Genomic DNA, 22,647 nt, shown 5'->3' with positions numbered 1-22,647 from the left:
TGTATTTTAACTTTGTCCTGTTTTATAAAGGAATGAATTATCAGTTTTTACTCAAACAGTGCAATGATTCAAAGCATTCTAATTTTCCCTTTTTATGGACATTTTTAAGTATCTTTTAACTCATATCAACCCAACTTATATCCTCCCATTCAATTTATTCAGTATAACACCTTTTTGATCATCCTTACGTGCTCACTTAATGTACTCAGTATTACATCATTTTCATCATCCTTACACTAACATGCTCACAGCAGCAATGCTAATGTTCGGATGTTTAGCAAGGAATACTGTTTTGACTTTCAAATTTTAAATATTAAAAACACTAAAACCATAATATGACGACTTGACAATATAACATCACTAAAAAAAATCAGACAAAAAAAGTAGATAAAGAAGACAAAATAAAATGAATAGAATACTTTCAGTAATTATAATAATTAGATTGACAGTGCCAGCACGTTAAAAATGAAAATATGCATATGACAGGTAGAGTAGGTTTAATGTTTACCATGTTCTCCATATCAAGCATAGCGTTAGTTCAGGCAGGCCAAAAAGTCAAGCTCAGCTCACAATCCCAGCATATCAGCGGATAGCAGCCATCTTAAACCAGCCACATCTCTTAGCATTCATTGGCAATTCCATACAAGGCGCCTATTTAAGCTGCCGTAGCCTGTCTGCCTGCCCTTGCTGCTTCCTCTGCAAACAGCTCATAACCCACCGCCACCCCAGCTCCGCATTTCAGGCCATATCTGATAGGGATGCACAATGTTATCGATCCTATAAGTATTTGCTGGTTGGGCATATTTCATGTCAGAATCATAATGGGAAATGAATTTGGCAGAGAATTTAGCCAATAAGAATAAAACAATGCTAAACTGCGCTGCTGCTGTTGTCGCACTCTGGGCGTCATTTAGCATATGCCAAGCTAGTGTGATTTTAAAAACAGAGGATGAGAGATATGGACAGAGCAGATTAAATAACACCTTCTACATGTTATGCCTGTTAAACAGATGTATCGATAAAGTTTGTCTTTTACTCATGAGGTTTTATTGCACATATTACATTAACGAGTAGTTCAGAGTTACCTTCATTTCACCGTCTCCACGGCCCATCTCTGCGCTGTGCTAGAGGTGACACAGAGCAGCAGAGGCTGCAGCCTGATAACGAACCGTATGTTCTTCAGCCCCGGGCCCATTTAACACCGCATTTCAGTGCCCATCTAATGTCTGATTAATCATGTAATTCGGCATATGCCTGCTCTGTTCTGTACGAGGGTTGATACTGCTGCTCTCTGCCTCAGGCTTTCTGCGTAGGCACTTGGAAGGGCAGGGAGATCCCAGAACAGAGCCATACCGCCAAATTACAATGCCGCTGTATCAGTCTTTGAAAGTTGTCCTGACTGAACTTAGTTTAGTGTGTAACTTTGCTAATATTTACTAATTAGCAGAAAACACAGGCACAGCTAAGGCTAATGTGAATTATTTCCTTTTATTTAACTTGCAAGTTATTCAAATTCATCTTTAGGCCAACATGAATGTGTGAACCAAATTTCATGGACATTTACACTTAACATTTACTTATGGGCAGAGGCTTTTATCCAAAGTGACTTACATTTGAGGAACAACATACAAGCATCAATACAGTAAGAGATCTACAAGTGACAATAGAGACTAGGAAGAGCAGCAATAAATACTAGTAGGAGCTTATAGCATGTACAGCATCAATGGGGTAAATAACTAGGGAAAGTAAGAGTTAACGAACTAGTGCAATCAATACAAGATAATTGTAAGGAGATAGAGGAAGAAAAATAGCACAGGAAGTACATGTTAGAGGTTAGGGGTTAGAAGTGTTATAAGAGGGAAGTTTTCTCGGAAGAGATGACTTTTCAGGAGCTTCTTGAAGTTAGTGAGGGACACCCTGCTCTGATGGCATGTGATAGCTTGTTCCACCATCGTGGTGTCACAGATGGGAACAGATTGCTTTGTGTAGGGATGGCAGAGCCAGGCGGCGTTTGTTGGAGGAGCGCAGTGGCCCATAAGGAACGTAAGCTTGGATTATGGAGTTTAGATAGATGGTGCAGACCCAGTAGTCACTCTGTATGCCGCATTAGTGACTTGAATTTGATTCGGGAGGCCATGGGTAGCCAGTGGAGGACACTGAGAAATTTAGTGACATGAGTCTGTTTGGGTTGAAATCCATCCAATATTTGAGATATTTTATTGTTGGACCAACCGGTACATTGACATTGCCATCCATGGCTAAAAAATTTTATTCATGAAGTCAGTAGGAGAGAGTACTTTACATAAGGTTGTAAGTAATCACACAATATCAATATAACATAATGGAAAATTCAGTTGGAAGTCAAGAAGACTCACTAATAAATCAGCTGATTTACACAACCTCACCAGGTGAGGGCAAACTAGGTGGCAGTGTCTTCACTGAAAGTGAGTTATATAACAGATTTTTTTCCCCCATACATATTGGACTGGGAAATGGGTTAGAGGAATAATGACACGCACATCTATCTACATTTCTGTCTTGGGTCATACAAGGTGGATAAATAGATTTAAACGTAAATGCACTGCTTGACACTTCTTCCTAGTGGACACATACAGTGAGGAAAATAAGTATTTGAACACCCTGCTATTTTGCAAGTTCTCCCACTTAGAAATCATGGAGGGGTCTGAAATTGTCATCGTAGGTGCATGTCCACTGTGAGAGACATAATCTAAAAAAAATAAATCCAGAAATCACAATGTATGATTTTTTTTACTATTGTATGATACAGCTGCAAATAAGTATTTGAACACCTGAGAAAATCAGGTCAAACGTTTCCTGTAGTTTTTCACCAGGTTTGCACTGCAGGAGGGATTTTGGCCCACTCCTCCACACAGATCTTCTCTAGATCAGTCAGGTTTCTGGGCTGTCGCTGAGAAACGCGGAGTTTGAGCTCCCTCCAAAGATTCTCTATTGGGTTTAGGTCTGGAGACTGGCTAGGCCACGCCAGAACCTTGATATGCTTCTTACAGAGCCACTCCTTGGTTATCCTGGCTGTGTGCTTTGGGTCATTGTCATGTTGGAAGACCCGGCCTCGACCCATCTTCAATGCTCTAACTGAGGGAAGGAGGTTGTTCATACATGGCCCCGGTCATCCTCTCCTTAACACAGTGCAGTTGCCCTGTCCCATGTGCAGAAAAACACCCCCAAAGCATGATGCTACCACCCCCATGCTTCACAGTAGGGATGGTGTTCTTGGGATGGTACTCATCATTCTTCTTCCTCCAAACACGGTTAGTGGAATTATGACCAAAAAGTTCTATTTTGGTCTCATCTGACCACATGACTTTCTCCCATGACTCCTCTGGATCATCCAAATGGTCATTGGCAAACTGAAGACGGGCCTTGACATGTGCTGGTTTAAGCAGGGGAACCTTCCGTGCCATGCGTGATTTCAAACCATGACGTCTTAGTGTATTACCAACAGTAACCTTGGAAACGGTGGTCCCAGCTCTTTTCAGGTCATTGACCAGCTCCTCCCGTGTAGTTCTGGGCTGATTTCTCACCTTTCTTAGGATCATTGAGACCCCACGAGGTGAGATCTTGCATGGAGCCCCGGTCCGAGGGAGATTGACAGTCATGTTTAGCTTCTTCCATTTTCTAATGATTGCTCCAACAGTGGACCTTTTTTCACCAAGCTGCTTGGCAATTTCCCCGTAGCCCTTTCCAGCCTTGTGGAGGTGGACAATTTTGTCTCTAGTGTCTTTGGACAGCTCTTTGGTCTTGGCCATGTTAGTAGTTGGATTCTTACTGATTGTATGGGGTGGACAGGTGTCTTTATGCAGCTAACGACCTCAAACAGGTGCATCTAATTTAGGATAATAAATGGAGTGGAGGTGGACATTTTGAAGGCAGACTAACAGGTCTTTGAGAGTCAGAATTCTAGCTGATAGACAGGTGTTCAAATACTTATTTGCAGCTGTATCATACAAATAAATAGTTAAAAAATCATACATTGTGATTTCTGGATTTTATTTTTAGATTATGTCTCTCACAGTGGACATGCACCTACGATGACAATTTCAGACCCCTCCAAGATTTCTGAGTGGGAGAACTGGCAAAATAGCAGGGTGTTCAAATACTTATTTTCCTCACTGTATGTTATACCCCCAGTTCTTACAAGTATAAACAAACATCCACGAGTGCATGTCTATGCTCGTGGATGTACGTACAATTTGTTGGAACACATTTTGTCTTGTCTGCATTCAGTAGAAGTCTTAGGTTATGCAGAAATGTCTGAAGATCATTAAAGGCTTGTAATCTTGATATAGTTTGAGTTGAAGAGGAGCCAAATGCATATAAGACTATAAAAATGGACAGCGAGACTAGGTGTTGGCGTGATAGTAGTGTTTAAATAGAGTAAATAGAAAAGTACCCAGTACAGAGCCTTGTTTTAAGCCCTCTCAAGGTACATTGTTTTGAGGCCAGTACAGATTGTCTGTTTTCTAAACAGAAAAATAAAATGCAGTGATGTATTTATAATTTGTATGTATTTACTCAGTTTTATTTAGTCTTGTTGTAAAGCACTTTGTAACAGTCTAAGTGCAACATAAATTAAGTTTATTATCATTATTATTATTTTAGTCTCCCACATGTTTGCCAATGTTTCTTGAAAGATCCACATTAGCTCCATATTTTACTGAATACTGACAGCGTTTTGCTTATTTAACACATGGTCTACAGGTTTCATGTTGTGGGATGAAAAAACTCTAGAAGAGAACACAGTTAGGAGCTCTCAGCACAGCAGTGAATTTGAATTAACCACATCTGATTCCATTGAATCCAAGTGCTCTCTGCTGGATGTTAGTGCTTCACTGAAGGCCAGTTTCCTGTGTGGACTGATTGAAGTTGGAGGATCTGCCAAGTATCTGAATGATAAGAAGAAATTCAAGAATCAGAGCAGAGTGACGTGTCAGTACAAAGCTACCACACACTTCAAGGAGTTGAAAATGATTGACCTTTTAACCATGGACACCCAACAGATAGATGTTATTAGGAAGAGCTCTGCAACTCATGTAGTCACAGGAATCCTTTATGGAGCAAATGCTTTCTTTGTGTTTGACAGTGAGAAGTTAAACACCAGCAGCGTTGAGGACATCCAGGGTAGCATGGAAGCTGTGATAAAGAAGATCCCCTCATTTTATATTGATGGGAAAACTGACATCAAGCTGAATGATGAAGAAAAAGTTCTGACTGAGAAATTCTCCTGCAAATTCTACGGAGACTTCATTCTCGAAAGCAACCCTGCAACATTTGTAGATGCAGTGAAGACCTACATACAACTTCCAAAGCTGCTGGGAGAAAGTGGGGAGAACTGTGTTCCACTGAAGGTCTGGCTGATGCCACTGAAGAATTTGGATCCCAAAGCTCCTCGACTGATGAGACAGATGAGCGTTGGACTAGTGAGCAAGGCTCAAGGTGCTCTGGAAGATTTCAGTGAAATAGGAATGAGATGCAACGATTCTCTAGACGACACAGTGGTAGAGAATTTTTTATACATTAAAGAAGAGTTAAGCACCTTCCAAAAACTGTGTAATGATTATGCATCTAACCTCCAAGAGAACATAGCAAAGAAAATTCCTGCCATTCGTGAAGGTGAAGTAGATGAAAGCTCAGCAGAACAACTCTTTGAAGAAAGAGACAAGTCACCGTTCAGTCGTGAAAAGCTAATGAAGTGGATGGAAGACAAAGAGAGAGAAATCAATGTCATCAGGTCCTGTGTAGAAAAGATGGAGGGAACAAAGTTTGTCCGAAACACGTGGAGGATGCTCTGTGCTTTGTTTTCACCTCCATAGAAAGGGGGGATGAATACCTTGATCTGATGGCCGACTACTTAAACGCACCTGTATTAGGAAGTACCAATGAAGATCAGTGGTTCTTTTCAGAGGAAGTTGTAACAGAAATGGGGAAAAAAGCTGAAATGTTTCCTCATAACAGTCATAGCAAATAAGAAATACCCAGGTGCAAGCATCTACCATTACAAGAAGGGACATCTGGTCACTGACAATTTTTCAAAGCCTGACCTTCCTCCTTTGGAGAAAATCACAGACAGAGGAGATTTCATCTGGTGTAAGTACTTATCTGTGCTTTAATGAGTCAAATACAAATACAGTACAAATTCCTCTCCTCCAGAAACTTGTTTTAACATCAGAATGACAAAAAACACATTTTCTTTTGGTCTGTTCATCAGATGCCTGTGATCTCACCCTGGACCCAAACACTGCCAACAACCACCTCACTCTGTCTTTGGGAAACAAAATGGCAACATATGGAGAAAAGCAGACATATCCTGATCACCCAGACAGGTTTGATAAATGTCCTCAGGTGTTGTGCACAGAGGGTTTCACTGGATGCCATTACTGGGATGTAGGGTGGAGTGTTAGTTCCAAAGAATCTGTTTACATAGGTGTTGCATACAAGGGAATCGAAAGAAAAGCAAACGATTCAAAGAGCAGACTTGGATGTAATACCAAGTCATGGTGTTTTGGCAAATATTATTCTGGTGCGATACACAAACTTGAGTCATGGCAAAAGGGTAATCGGTCGGTACATTCACGTCGGTCTACTCGCTGCAACAGAGTTGGAGTGTTTCTGGACTGGCCTGCCGGCACTCTGTCCTACTACAAAGTCTCTGACACACTGAAACACCTTCACACCTTTAAGACCACATTCACTGAGCCGGTCTACCCAGGCTTCTGGGTTGAAACAGAATCTAGTCATGTGGACCTGCGTCCAGCAAAATAAGGGCAATGACAAACACTTGTAAGCACATGTCCCAAGAATCTAACATTTAAAGTTAAACATCAACTTTACACCATATTTTAGCTTTAACCTGCTTCACAAATTCAAAACTGCATTCAGTCCCAGAGGAACCAGGATAAGTGACGATGTAAATGTAATTATTTTTATGTATCAGTTCATGTTGATTCTGTGCTCAGCTTTCTGCTCAAACTGGTTTGTGCTTCACAGTTAGTTTAAACTTGCATTACTTGGTACATCACAGATATGTTTTCACTTATGGCTTTTCTGTTCTGATTTCTGATGCTTATAATTGTTGTAATATTGACACTAATATGCTAAAACAGAAACTCATAGTACATTATCTGCATAACTTGTTTTGTTGAATTTCTCATGTTGATTATGTTGCTGAAGTGCTACTTGTGTAATTTAGCATTTGTTACTTTTCACTGTATTTTAAAAAGGAGTAATTTTGTTTTTCTCAAGGCTGTACCTTAAACCCGACCTAGAGCTCAATAAATGAATTTTGAATGACTCAGTAATTAATGATTACTTGATTTTTGTCTTTCTACGTCTTACAGGTTTAAAAAGAAGAAATTTTAAGTACAATAGGCAATCTTTGACTTAATATGACTTCAATGAGCACTCAGAAAAGTTCACAAATCATTCTACTGGTTTTGGGTGTATTGCCAAAAATTTTGGTAACGTTTGATCTAGCAAAAAAGAAATTGTTGTGCATACTCTACATATTACAGCAATATACTGAATATCACTGTAGACTCATCATTTGACCAATTTGAAACCCTTTTAAACAATTAAAATCTGCACAATGTCTGTGTTGATTTTGGTAGCATTAGAATGAGGACTTGCAGAAATATAGATGATAATTGATTTAGCATATTCTTAAAAATAGAGTGACGACTTTTGAATTGACGATAAGTTGCTGTGAGTGGAGTTTGGAATATGAAATGTCTAGAAATTTATATTTGTTGTAATAACAAATCTCAGCAAAGCTCGGACACAGCATCCAAACATGCTCCTGGTTTACTTTCAATAACTTAAGTCAATTTTGATTTATGAGCATTTATGTAAAATTGAACTTTCAAAGTAAAAAATTATAATTTCAACATGGATTGACATGTTGAAATTCCTTTGATAACTTACATTGTGTGCATTACAGTGTGTGCGTGATCGTGTACTTTGGGACGATTGGTCTAACGATGATTGACGAGTTCTCAAAAATTGGATTTTGAGAAAGATTTGCTGAAGGACCCTAATAATAAATTACACAAATTGTCATATTAGTGTGTTTGAAATATGCAATGCACCCAGTAATATATGTAAATTACTAAAGAAAATCATCTGTGCAAAATATATACCTGCACATGTTATGATGTAATGTAAAGTTTTCATAGGAACCATTACTTCAATAAAAAGTAGTTCCAATGAAAACTTTTAACCTGTTTTTATTCCCCAGCTGTCTAATTCTGATGCTTTGTCAACATACAAGGTATGCTTTAGCATCTGTATGAACCGTCACCTCGTTGACGTTGTGAAACGGTGTGGTTTTGTTAGGTTTAGGTATCAAAGCTATTTGGTAAGGTTTAGGAAAAGTTAATGGTTTGTGTTACGTAATCTAAGTGACGTGTAAGCCTTGTAAGAACAGACTGAAACTTTTCACAGTGAGGTCTATGGATGAATGTGTTTTTTTCAACTTGGTTTTGAAAAGGTATTTCATTTCCGACCTTAGTGATTAGTGTGGTCGAAATATTAATAAAATTTGGATTATGTTTTTATTGATTTAATCCTGTATTCGAAAAGTCTTACTGAGATCACGATTTCCTTTTCAAGACATACTTGTGCAAACACATTGAAACAACACACAATATACATATTCAATATACACTGGTTCCACATTTAATAAATTAAATAAATAAATTAAATAAATAAAAAGTTGTTTTCCTGCTGTCTTGCTTGCAGACCTGACAAAGCATGAATTCCTAATCTTTTACTGATCGGCATCATGTTGTAGTTATTTCGGCATCATTTTGATCCGTTTATTGCAACTAAACAGCAAAATGTTTACTTTGGGTTCATACCAGTGTAGCAATCGCTGGTTGTGTTTATTTGCATTATCGTGTTGTGTGAGAACGCTCACACTTTATCGCAGGATTCCAGAGATAAAACCCCTGCGAGGAGATTCATAGTAAACCTGCTCATTGGATTCTTGTACGATGTATTTGTTCTTCTCCATACTGCTTTTTAAATGAGCCCCTCATTACACAATTTTAATGGAAGAGATTGAGGACCAAATCCAGAGAATTTAAATTTCTTCAGATAATGTCTGTAATGACTGAAGGGAGGAGGCAGGAGAGCCTTAACATGGCTTAACAACTCTACACTCCCTCTGCTGGAGCCCTCTGGTAACTACTACTACTGTTTTAAGTGTACTTACTGTATTAAGAAGGGCTCTGCAACATATGTAGTCAGCACCAGAAATCAGGACATACATGGCAGCATGGAAGCTTTGAGAAAGAAGATCCCGTCTTTTAATGTTGAGGGAAAAGTTGACATCAAGTTGGCTGATAAATTCTGCAAATTCTACGGAGAATTAATTCTCGAGAGCAACTCAACATTTGTAGACGCAGTGAAGGCATGCATACAACTTCCAGAGCTGCTGGGAGAAAGTGGAGAGAACAGTGTTGCAGTGAAGGTCTGGCTGATGCCACTGAAGAGTTTGTGTTCAGAAGCTGCAGAGCTGGTGAGAGAGATCAGTGTTGGACTTGTAAGAAAGGCTGAAGATGCTCTGGAGGACCTGAATCATCTGGAAAAAGGATGCAACATTTTGCTGGAGGACAAAGTAAGTCAGGGTTTTCCACAAAGTCTTGACATGTTGAGCAGTTTCTAGACGCTCTATGTCTGTTTCACATCTGCACTTAAACAAACATGGCGAAGGAACTGGTGAGCACAAGATTGTGCCACATGTGGACATGCTGCTCAACCAGCTGCAGAAGAGGACCATCGACCCTGTCTTCATTAAAGCACTTGTCCAGAGGTTCACAGACAGCACGCTAACCATCATATATCAACTATATTTACTACTGATGTTTTATGTTTTCACTGTTTCCTGTTATACTTTGTAGTTATTCTGTCCCTGGTGTTGTGGTCTTGTTTTACTTCCTGTCTCTGTTCCACTGATTGTCTGATGTGTATCACCTGTGCCTCGTTATCTTCCCCCACCTGTGTATTGTAGTGGTTGTCTGTCCGTCAGATGTTGTGTTCATTGTTCACCACAGTCTCATCAGTGATCATACCTGTGTTACATTTCTTGTGTTTCTGGATAATTTCTCTTGTTTCCTTCTGCGTGTTTGGATATTTACTGTCACTTTGGACTCATTGTGGATTACCGTGCTTTTGCTTTTGGACTGCCAACCTCACCTCACCTGTAAGTGTCACCATTTGTAAATAAACACCTTATGTTACCTGTTCAGTTTACGTGTCTGAATCCTCTGTTTCTCATGTCAGCATCAGAGCTGAACGTAATAATCGCCTGATAAAGCTGCTGTTAGAAAGATGAGATTATCATTTCCAACAGTCGGTAAAAGCCTAAAATGTGTCTTGTCATCAAAGTGAACGATTATCATAAAGCACATCACAGTTCAGCTGTCCGTGAGTTCAGCTTCTAGAAGTGGTCTAGTAAACGTTATTGTCAATCAGACTACACACAGGAGACGTGGAGCGAAATTACGTTGCATCCAGTTCTAATAGAAAAATGCAACAAAAAAACACTGTAAACAGTAAAAGTAAAGATAAAGTAAATAAAAAGATAATTATATAAACATACAGTGTAACTTTCTTTTCTGGAGCAGGGCCTCCATTTCCTCTCTGTGTGGGGATCTGACCAGCAGCACCAGCTGCAGTGGAGGATGCTGGGAGCAGGAGATCAACAGAGGTCAGCTGTGAAGTAGTTGTCAGTGTTTCCCGCTGAACTTTTTTCAGGCCTGGTGGTTTGTAGCCAAGAAAAGAAGAACCACTTCCCAAACAGACACAGCGCACAGGATGCCACAGCTGACCTCTGTCACAGTTCTGATGTTTGCATTTCCTGTTTTGGTTTGAAGTTGTCGATGCTGGTGTCCTTGTCTAGCTTTGCTTCCTGTCTGTATCGTTTGTTTCCACCTGTGTCTGATCACACTCTCTGTTTGCGTATAGAAGTCTGCATGTTCTTTGTTCCTCGTCGGTTGTTTGCGTATGTTGTTCCCAGATTACTCTGTAACGTCTTGGATCTATCGTTGGATTTTCGTGCTCCTTGGATTTGTGTCTGTACCTTTTTGTTGGACTTGTTTATTCCTTGGACTGTCTGTCTCATCAGTTGCTGTAAGTTGCCATCACCTTATAAATTAACACCACCAACTGTATCTGCTGAGCCCGGTGTGTTGCGTTTGCGTCCTAACTCCTGGGCCCTGCACCACGAAGCGAGTTCAACACACCCAGGATATGTTTTCGTTATCTGGCTCCACTAACCTTAACAATCGGGATCGGGATAAGCGGTACCACGAAGCTGGTTATCAACTCAGTAAAACAACCCAGGGTTTCCAGATCCAGCCGTGAGCGCGTTCACATAAAAGAGGCGATGTTAGCATCAGATGACCAATCGCAGAGAAGTCTACGGTCAGCGGAATCATATTTTACAAACGAGAATTAAACTGTAACACTACAGAAATGCGACACGGTCTAGCACGCCTGCATCTGACACATGCAGGGAGACAGAAAACCGCGACAGTGTGAATGCTTAAATGAAGAGGCGTAGTCTATAAAATGGGTTGATATCAATAGCCTATGTTTATATTAAAATTTCATATTTTAATATCCCTACCAAACTGCTCAAAGGCAGGTTAGCCGTTCAGCAATAGTTACCATGGAGATATACCCTGGTAAGAAGGGAACCACCGTCGTGGTTAACCCTGAAGTTACTTCGATAAGATCAAATCCTGCTTCCTGGTCTTTCCAGTGTCTGCAGTTTATATTTGCATCCATATTTTTGTTCACTCAGTAGATTCCAGGTTCATGACCGAGCAGTCACAAGCAGCAATTTTTGTTTTTTCAGTGAAATGCCCTGTAGGCTTGTTTTGTTGGGAAACCAACAGGAAGTTAAAGATCAGGAGAAGTAAACATACTGTTAAAACCTCAGTCATATACTTAGCTTGGACATAAGCAGTCAGAATCACATCATCAAAATAGCTTTATTGTAAATTTAAGCTGTTCACAGAATTAATGTTCATCTGAGAAATTTGCTACATGTGATTCCATCCCATAATAATCTGGGCTGCTCTTCAATCCCCTCAACTAGCAGACAACAGTTTACTCAGCAAACAGTGAAATCTGGAGGCTTGTAAAACCAACTGCAGCCCTTCACTTCTCTACTTTGAAGATGTCCAAGACCTTCCGGAGAAACTCCACGATGCAGAATCACCTTCATGCTCTGGCTGTGCTCTCCTCTGGGAAGAAACTCGTCAGGGACATTCCTGAGTGCAATAAGAAGATCACTGAGAGGTTTGCCGCTCAGAGGAGAGAGGAGCAAAACTCCTCTACAAATAAGCTGCAGGTTTTCTCACCACATTGGTTTTGCTTGTACAAAGTTTTCCCCAGTCTCAGTTGCTTAAATTGATCAGGGAGGAGTCGACATTTAAATGAGGCAGGTGAATTAACAGTGAAAACTCCTCACAGCTGCTTTAATGAATAAGCAGGTAACTATTGCGTGACACCTGTAACTGTATCTGTGGTTCAGGTGGAGTGTTTGTTGGACTCCTCATGAGAAGAGCAGCTGTGTAAATGAATCTACTTTTTATTTGTAGAGCTTAATTCATTTTTAATACACATAACTTGGAAATTAACACAAATGTGACACTGAATAGCACTCTAAACTTAAGCAGAATGTACATACGTCTGAGTAGTTTTCATGTGGATATTATTTTATAAGAACCATCTGTGCACTCCATGTTTGCACCTTGTTTTTATACCTTGTGTCGTCCCTGCTCTGTATTTTATGTGTAGTCTGAATGTTTGCTTCACTCCCACTGAATGTTGCATCATTAATTCTTTTGTTGTTTTGCACTGAGAAATGATCTCTGGGGAGAAAGCATCTTATATTATAGAACTATTTATTTCATTTGATTTTATTCATTTTAAATGTATGTTGGGACTTGAATCCTGATTTCTGCCACAAGGGGGAATCACCTCCATAGTTATGCGGCTTGGCGTGCAGAGGAAATGTAATGTGTAGCTACAACAGTCTCATTGCTGAATTAGTGAAGATATGATTGACACAAGCAGACATTTTGGATCCATCACTTTTTATACACTAGTTGTTTTAGTCTCCCTTTGTGTTAAACAAGACAACATAAAGAGTTCCAGTCAATTTTCAGATCCCCCAGGAAATAGATTTCATTTCGCATGATCATACACCTTATAGATTTTATAATCTGCGTAAAAAGTGATATATAACTGGATGGAGTGTAGGATCTTTGTTCGGTTTAAGGAGCAGGCTGATATTGGCAGAATTCATCATTGTTGGGGGCAATATGCAACTTCCCCTAATTTTCATTATCATTATCTAAAATGTGGGCACAAGCGTTTCCCAAAATACTTTGTAGAATTCAGCAGGAAACTGGGAACTGCGCATGTGCAGCTCCCAACAAAGATCATTTAGAGAAAATTAAACCATGTAAACCTGTTCTGGTGCAACCCCTAAATAGGATTTTGAACCTGAAAATGAGCGCAATACCACCTCTTTAAGACACAGTTTCTAATCCCAGAGTCAGCAATAGGTGCAAAGAAAATATTCTTTAAATTTTCAACTTAAAATGGTCTTTTCTGTCCTGTTTCTTTTTCAAAACTGTGGCACAGCAATTGCTGCTGTATCGATACAGAAGCATCCGTATCTATAGGCGTATCAGCAAGGAATACTTAATGATATATATTTATATATTGACATTTTGAGCACAAGCACAGCCCTATTAAAAGCCTTGTTCCATTTGCCCTTTTTATACTTTGATCACCTGCCCCTCCAAAGGTGTCTCTGAACACATGGACATTCACTGTTTTTTAGAGTGCACACGTCTCATGTCTCTGTTTGTTTTGCTGGAAAACATCTTTAGGGGTTTTAAAGAGTTTTTTACTAAACAGGTTTTTATTTGTGGTTTTAAATACACTCAACATCAGAAGAACAAATGTCAGCTGCTAAACTTTGTCTTGGGTCAGGCTGAGATGGCCGTGTGAGCAGGAGAAAGAAGGTGGAGACAGATCAAGCCGTCAGTGTGAAGATGTTGTTTGTGAAAATGATAAAGTCCAGGTTGTTGTTAGATTTCAGTTTTTACAGAGCTAATCAGGACTTAGAAACTTGTCAGTGTGGGCTCATGGCAGGGTGCTGTGTTCTGTACAGGCTGATCAGCTGGTGTATGCTGATGTGCTGATGATATAAATGTATGATGTGTGAGCGAGTACTGACTAATAAAAGTGTGTTTTGAAAAATCAAACACAAAAAATTCTCCCTCTCGCTTGCTCTGCGTCTGTACGCAGCAGCACAACACACACAGGCAGGCAGGCAGGCAAACTACCTGTTCGTCGTTTGAGTTTACCGCTTATTAAACAAAAGGCAAATATAGGCCTAGACTTTCTAACATGCATGAGCTGAGCTAATGTAATAACTTAGCTATGTCACGATCTTGTCCTGAGTTTCTCTGTGTGCTGTATTTTGATGGTTTTGTATCTGCATTTTAGTCCTGTCTTCTGTTTTGTTGTTTTAGTCCTCTGTGAGTTTATTTATTGGTCAGTTCAGTATCTGTTATTTAGTCTATGTTTTGGTTCCATGTCTTAGTTTCTAGTTCTGTGTCTTAGTTCATGTCTTAGTGTTTACTCCTGGTCTGTGTATTTCTGTGTTTGTTTTGTGTATTTTGTGTTCTGTTCTTAGTTTTTAGTCTGTTCTGTGTTCCAGTTTGTTTCTTCTCTTGTGTCAGCTGCCAGTGCCTTGTGTTCAGTAACCTGTGTTATGTCTGTTCCCCCAGTAATCTCTCTGTTTTCCCCTGCTGTCTCTCTGCCTGCCAGTCTCGTTAGTCCTGATCCCTCCCACCTGTGTTGCTCCCGCCTGCTCGTTAGTTCCTGGTGTATAAATGTTTGGTGTTTCTGTTGAGTCCCCGTCCGGTCATTGTGGCTTGTAATGCTCTGTCTCATGTGGATGTATTCAGCCTGTTCGTTCGCCCTGCTTGTTTCTGTGGATTTGTGTTGGATTACTTGTTCTGTTGGATCACCTTGTTTTATTTGGATTTTGGAAAGCCACAGCTCAGCCACTCTGCCTGTGAGTGTTTGTTTAATAAACCTTTAAACCTAATAAACTCAGCTCAGTGTCCTGCATTTGGGTCCACCAACCTTTCAACCACACCCCACCGTGACAAGTTCAGCTACGGCAATATCTCATGGCCACACGGGCTAATGTACTGTCCTGAATGGAGACACTACAGGTGAATACAGTAACATGTGTCTAATAACGTCATCACAATCGCTACATTGTTTTCAACACGTTCTCACTCCCAAGTCGTCCCATATGGATGCATGATCAAGAGCCATCGTCGTCAGTTTGTGACGCACTGGTGATCCCTTTACCGTCATAGTTCAATGTAGTGAGGGAAGCCCCGTAGAGTCAGTTTTTGACGGTAAAGGCATGTATATGATGTTTTAAAGAAAAGACTGAGTAAGGAGGTGATTGGGGTGGTTGGAGGACCAGAACCCCGACTTTGAACCAGGAGACCGGGGTTCGTGCCCCGTGTGAAACAAGTTCACATTAAATATTTTTAGTTAGGCAAGTAAATTGATGTAAGTGACGTTAGTTAACTTACGTGTTAACTAACGTACGTACTTATTTTAACCCAAACCACGATCTTTTCCTAACCTTAACCAAGTACTTTCTGTGCCAAAACCTAACCAAACTGCAACGTTTCACAACTTTAATAATGTGTTTCGAAAGCGTTTTATTTTGAAAGTCTGACTGGACGTTGCATATTTATTGTTGCTAACTTTACCTGAAGTTATATATTTGTTGTTGCTAAGCGTTGCTAACTTGACCGCGGAGCCCTAAACGTCAATAAATGATGCAAAAGGGGTACCCAGGTCGTTAAAAGGCGCCGCCAAAGGGCCTTGACCAAGCGTCAATATGTGACGAGTCGGGAGTGAGAACGTGTTGTTGATATACAAATTAGGTATATAAATAATAAATAATTAAAATGCGCTAATTTGCACTTATTGTAGCATATGGTGGCTGAGTTGGGCATGACTTGCATATGAAAGGTAGGTTGGAGATTGGGCGGTAGTGGTTTGGACCATCTGGGTCCAGGCCAGGTTTTTTAGGTGTAGGGATCACCGCAGCAGTTTTAAAGCTAGTGGGGACCACCCCAGAAGACACCGAGCTGTTGATGATGTTGACCATTGTGGGACCCAGAGTTGGAAGACACGCCTTGACCAAGGCAGTCGGCACAGAAACAGAGAACATGACAGCAAGATGATCAGAAATAACCAGTAATAACCTGGGTTGGGGTTGTACCCGTTGAGCATACCAGGTCCAGTGTATGACCTTTAGCATGGGTGGGGTTGTTGACATGTTGTGTGAAATTAAAGCAGTCCAGTAGTGACACAAATTCTGCAGCGTAAACATCACTGGAATCAACATAGATGTTAAGGTCACCAAGTAGGATGTTAGCTGAAGAGGTGGGACAAATCAGAGCAAGGAGGTCAGAAAGCTCAGACAGGAAACTAGCAGATGCCTTAGGCGGGCGATAGACGAGGACCACTTGTAGCTGCAGAGGCCCAGACAGAGCAAAGTGAATGCACTCAAATGAAAAGGCGTGTACTGGAAATTGTTTTATCTGAATGTCTGCATGATGTATGACAGCCAGTGGATAAGACTATGCCTTTGGTGTGAGAGACCCGGGTTCAATCCCCCACTGTGACACATCCACCATTGTGTCCCTGAGCAAGACACTTAACCCCTCGTTGCTCCAGAGGCGTGCGACCTTTGACATGTATAGCAATTGTAAGTCGCTTTGGATAAAAGCGTCCAAAATTCATTTAAATTAATTTATTCTAAATTAATAAATGTAGAACTATAGCCTTGGAGGGTAGCTTGGTTAAGCGCAAGAAAGTCCATTTGGTTCTGCCAAGTTTCAGTCAGAGACAGAAAATTCAGTTTCCTGTCAGTTATGATGTTGAGTATGAGTGGCACTTTATTATTTAGTGAGCAAGCGTTCAGCAGCATAAATGAGGCAGACTTATGGACAGATTTATTGGCATGGGGGATGACATCCAGTTCCAAGGACCGTAGGTTAAATAAATGTAGGCGTGGCTTACTCTGATGATGCCGTCGCTGAGTAATGATATACCGAACAGCAGGAGTAGCCGGGGATGTCTCCATGTATACACACTTATGTCAGGCAGCCCTGCGCACATAGCAGGGGTGACGTAATGAGATGGAGAGATTTAATCACCTCAAGGGTAATGTTACTCAGTACGATGTGCAAGGTGAGATTCTTGAGTTCCAAAGCAGAGTACGTTATGAAGGCCATGACACCGGAGGAGACCACTAGCTTGTCCAACGTTAGCTTACAAGCCACAGACCATCCACCAGAGAATCACGGCTAAGCTTCAACAGAGACTACTGTGGAGGATCAAGCCGTTGTCAGTGGTAATTACAGCCATTGGCAGTTTGGGGATCGTCAGAATTAAGCCAAGGTTTGGAAGTAGCCTGTCGACCACTCTGCAAGGTAGCGTAGCAACTGGAAAAAGCCACTGGTTTAGCAGATCCCGTAGCGTAACTAGAGCCCACAGAGAAAAGTGAGTGTGAGAAAGTGAATCCAACTAGTCGTGTAACATAGAAAACCAGCTTAATGAAGCAGCATGAGTAGAATCGCAGAGAAGCTGAAGTTGTGCGTATTGTTTATGAGCATGAGAAGCAGCGACAGACACGCCAGCGTCCTCTCACACGCACCGTCCAAGTGTAGTTTAGTGACTTGTTCAAACAGACTCCTGACTTGTCTTTTTGGAGGTTTGCAACTCCCCACTAAAAGAAAAGGCACTCGTGGAGATCTTTCAATTGATCGAATGTTAACAAAATAATTTTCTGTTGTTTATTTTCAACACGTATCAAAAAATGACCTTAAATTTGTTTCCCACAACTTGTTTGGTCACTAAACTATTTTACTTCTCCTCTCTCATTCAAAAATTTTTTGTAAATTCCCAAGCTGTAGTGTTTCCCCGTATAATACCGCCAGTGAGGATGACCTAATTAGGATGAGGAGGATCTGATACAATTTCCCAATACTTTTATGTAACAGTTATTTGAAACAAGAAAAAAATAAAATAGATAACCTTGCTTGTCCATAACAACAATACAACAAAGTGAGCAGAGTTTATCCCAGTATTATAAACTCTCAACACTTGTACTACTTAAGAGTGTAAATTAAGTACTAAAGGCTGTGTGGTCACTTACTTGACATTTCTCAACAGGTTGGAGAAATGTCCTTAGATATCATGGAAGCTGCAGCTCTGGTTCTACAGTTCACCCTAAGAATGCTATATGATGCTTGAAGTCATTCAGAAAACAAATAAATGAGATGTGAACAATCAGTAATGTAGCGGCAATCTTTTCTCAATGCACTTTACCAACACTATTAAGCAGTCGTCTTGGCTTTTAAGCTTGACACACAAGAATCTTCGGAGGGAGTAAATTCTGTTCATGAAATAACTTGTATGGTCAAAAACTGTGTAGCTCCGTGGGCTGCTTAACCTAGCCAGCTTAGGGGGGCGGTGATGTCATCAACTGTATACTTAAAGGAGCAGTATCAATATGGCTCTTACAAGTGACATCAGGAAACCAAGGCGCTATTTATTGTCTTGCATTTTTTCCCGTTTTATTTTTTTCATGGGTTGCCACCCAGGCGACATCCTGACACTACTTTCAAGTCACACACACACAAAGAGATTTGCAGACAGAAAGGATGTATGTCTTTAATGAAAATCAAACGCTCACCTACAATCTTAAAAAAAGCAACTCTAGCAGCAAACAACAACACAACCTTGGGTTTCAATAATTAGAAATCTTATGATGCACCAGAAAGTAGGCACTGTTTTTCCACTAAACACAACAATGGAATGTGCATACAGAGTTAACTTCCAGTCCATCAAAAACACAAAAGAAAGTAGTCCTCCTGAGAAAATGCAGAGCGGCCCATTCTGAGGAGAGCAGTGGACATGGCACAGCAAAAGACTGCAATCAGGACCACAATTCTTCCCCGCCTGGCTAACCCAGAACAGACCTGCCAGCTAACAACTAGCAGGCCAAGACAACACTTCTTCCTTCACAACTTCACTAAGCTTAATAGTGAACTTGGCTAAGCTCAGTACTGTTTGGATTTTTGTATCAATGTGAATTTACTGATGATTTTTTCACTGAGATTTCTCTATGGTTAACATGAGGTTATTATTGTAACCATAGTTCTCAGCCACCTCTAAATTGATTAGTAATGTTGTTTAATAATTGTTAGTAATGTTGTGCTCCACACTGACACGTGGACAGATAACCTATGCTTCACTTTTCAGAAGAGATTATCTGTCAGACTAGTATTACTGCATTCCTTAGCACAGAACACTCTCTCTTACTGTCTCCTATCGCTGTCAACTACTTTTGTAGTCAGAGATCACCAAGTAAAATACAACACACAACAGCAGACCATCATTACCTAATTTCATTGACCTACTTGCGCTATTGCAAATGTATATTGACCAAGGTGAGCCAATGCTGCGTAAACTATGTTAGAACTATTCTGTGTTATTGTCGCATTGAATGAAGACGTGCAATGCAATTTAGTGCACCAAAGCGTCGGCTTGTTCCTTTATCCAACTTGTACAATGAAAATTGAAAAAAACAAGGAAGTCTAAAACTGGAAATAGAGACCGCTTGCCTTCAAAATAAAATGTCATTTTGAGGATAGACTTAATAAATAAACAAATAGCCTAGCCTAAATAATGAACATAATTCATAATTTTCATATTTGTGCCACTTAACCATATTAATAGTTATTATTATTATTATTATTATTATTATTATTAGGCAATACCACATTTTAATTAAATTGTCAATTGGTTCCAATACTGAAATTATTATAGAGTGCGGTGTTTCATGCCTATGTAATGATTCATTTGAATAGCCTATTCATCAGTATATTTTTTTGAAGGAGGGCGATAAGGGACCTAGATAATGGATAGGGGGGCGCTGGCCCAAAAAAGGTTGAGAACCACTGAACTAAAGTAAAGTTTAGGAAATGGTATGTTTTATTTTAGGGGTGTCTAAAATCGTATTTAAAGATTCTTGAATATAACCCATGAATAATGGGTTATGGGTTAATGAATAATATAATGGGAAATATATTGTAATAGTTACAATTACAGGTAAGAAAGACCCCCCTGTACTGTTGTCCCACCGTAATTTGAACCACGACTTTGATGTCAGCAGATCACAGTAATGTTAATGTGCAGCTGCAGTGAATCTCTCCTCTCTTGTTTTGCTAACCAAGCTGTGCAGCGCATCTCTCGGTTGGTCTGTGTCTTGGTTGTTTGCCAGACTTTGTCTCTGAACAATGTTAGAGTGAAACCCAACTGTATATTACATTTGATAAACAGTGTTTATAAACTGCAGCTCGAAAAATATAACCGCGTCGCACATGAACACGCATTCATACGAGCATGCACGGAATTTAACTTGCGCATTTTAGCTGCAACATCTGTGCCAACCTACAGTGTATACAGTCTATGGTGCCAGCCAGTACAGACAATACATTGATGTGATGGCGCACCTCATAGGCGCTCATCATTGTATCTGTATCTACTTCTCAGTCAAGGTGTAGTTACAAATCTGGACTAATGCAAGATGGAATGCAGTGACATTAACTATTGACCATTAAAATGCTGATTAGCTGGGCAGACAGGGCAATACGGATGCACATCTAATTAGCATCATGTATTTAGTCAAGGCATAGTATAAATAGCATTTTCCCTTTGAAAATGTGTTAAAGGAAACATGGGGAGCCAGTTTGAATGGGCCGGATGCAGCTGATAACATTAATATCTAGCAAGTATTGCTTTTAATAATTTACAGGTGCTACGCTGACATTTGTCAGTCGAGGAGATGCTGGATCATCAGCCAGTATAAGCACAATTCATTCACATCCAGCCTCAGCCAGTACAAGCCCAGCCAGAGATGTAGCTCTGGACTTTCCTAGAAGAGGTTTCCATTGAGGCTTATTAGAGGGACAGACTGTTTTACAGGAGGGATGATTGTAGTGAGAGCACTGGGGAGTCAGGTGTGACTATGCAGCAATGGCGAATTGTTTACATGGCTCACAATTCAGGTAGAAGGGCCCCATAGCAGAATTTTACTTAGGGCCCCAGGGAGGTCAGGACCGGCTGTGCTTGTTGGAGTGAAAGGCACTGAGCAATGTGGCAAAGGCTGGCCACTGGTGTGTGAGCTCCAATTAAAAACAAAACAGCACTCAGTCAATCTCTCTGATGGCTAGCTCTGCAATCATGGCAGCTACTGCTGCAGTCTGCAGCCCACTTCTTGAAAGGTGGGAGAAAACACAAGCAGGCCAGGAACAGTAAAGACAAATGAGGGGTCATCACAATACGCACAGTAAAATATTTTTGTAAGAAAGCTTTGTGATTCTTAATAAGATTGTGCTGATATCCAGTAGTAAATCATTATGCATTATTGTTGTAGAATTTCAGCCCATTATTTTGTCCGTCGAGACGAAATACAATAAATACAGGTGGAAATCTGGCAGAAGTGAAGGAAGGAAGCACGCTACCTGTTGCCTGTCTCATTTAAGGATACAACAATCTGCCTGCAGGCCTCACACCTATTAAAATGGAAGTGGTGGCGTGTGGTGGCATGTCATGGGAGGAGTCAGACCAGGAGGGGATCTGAAGAGGATATACTCGCTGCGTCACACAACATGAGATTTGCAGCTGCAGTTGGAAGTCAGATCTGATCTACACAACTTCACCTGGTGAGGACAAAGTGGGCGGACAGAGACAGAGGAAGACAAAAATGTTTAGACTTTTACTGAACTCTGCGTTACTGAGAGTTGACTGTGTTTTTCATATTGCTTAAGAAAGTACTTAAGTAAAATACTGTGTTGAGAATATTTCTTAAGGGGATTTGTTGATGAAACAAGGAAAGGTTAGAGTAATTTAGCTGACACCACAAGTGTTTTCGAACCTCCCAGCTCTAGGTGTTTCTCACATGTACCTGTCCTTGTCAGGGAGACAATAGACTGATCAGGTAGAGACAGTAGCTCAGGCGTCAGGCGAGCAGATATCAGTATTCTCTGGGAATCTTACAAGGTTGAGTGCTACAAGAATGGTTTTACAAGAACTCACTGGCTCCACAGATTACAACTCATGGATAGTGATAGATTCCAATATGACAAAGTCTAAACTTCAGATAAGTTAGTTGCTCTAGGTTAAGGCCAGCTAAAGATGGGCGTAATAGGGAAACCTACAGGAACTAGAGGGAAGACAAAAACATAAAAGGGACCAAAAGATGTTATCCTTCAAATTTGCTGTTGGCATTTGACACATGTTGGATGCTGATACTATTTCTCTTTGGTCAAGTCTCATTAAACGTTGCTGTGTAAAACTTTATCAGTCTCTGAAAACCTTCTTCCTCGCACCTGACAGCTAGCTCACAATAATTCTTCAACATGCTGAAGGCTGTGTGGTCACTTACATGACATTTGTCAGTAGGTTGGAGAA

At 40.4% G+C, this 22,647-nt stretch overlaps 1 pseudogene; it reads left to right on the top strand.

The window, feature by feature from the left end:
* The first annotated feature begins 2,341 nt into the window (after positions 1–2,341).
* LOC119916550 lies at positions 2,342–7,287 on the top strand (annotated as a pseudogene).
* The last annotated feature ends 15,360 nt before the right edge of the window (positions 7,288–22,647 follow it).

This window comes from Micropterus salmoides, unplaced genomic scaffold (genome assembly GCF_014851395.1).
Source record: "Micropterus salmoides isolate LMB-PRFRI ecotype aquatic unplaced genomic scaffold, ASM1485139v1 Ms_hic_scaffold_21, whole genome shotgun sequence".
NCBI classification, from domain to species: domain Eukaryota; kingdom Metazoa; phylum Chordata; class Actinopteri; order Centrarchiformes; family Centrarchidae; genus Micropterus; species Micropterus salmoides.
The sequence above is the reverse complement of the archived record's forward strand: the minus strand, read 5'-3'. Positions and strand labels throughout refer to the sequence as shown.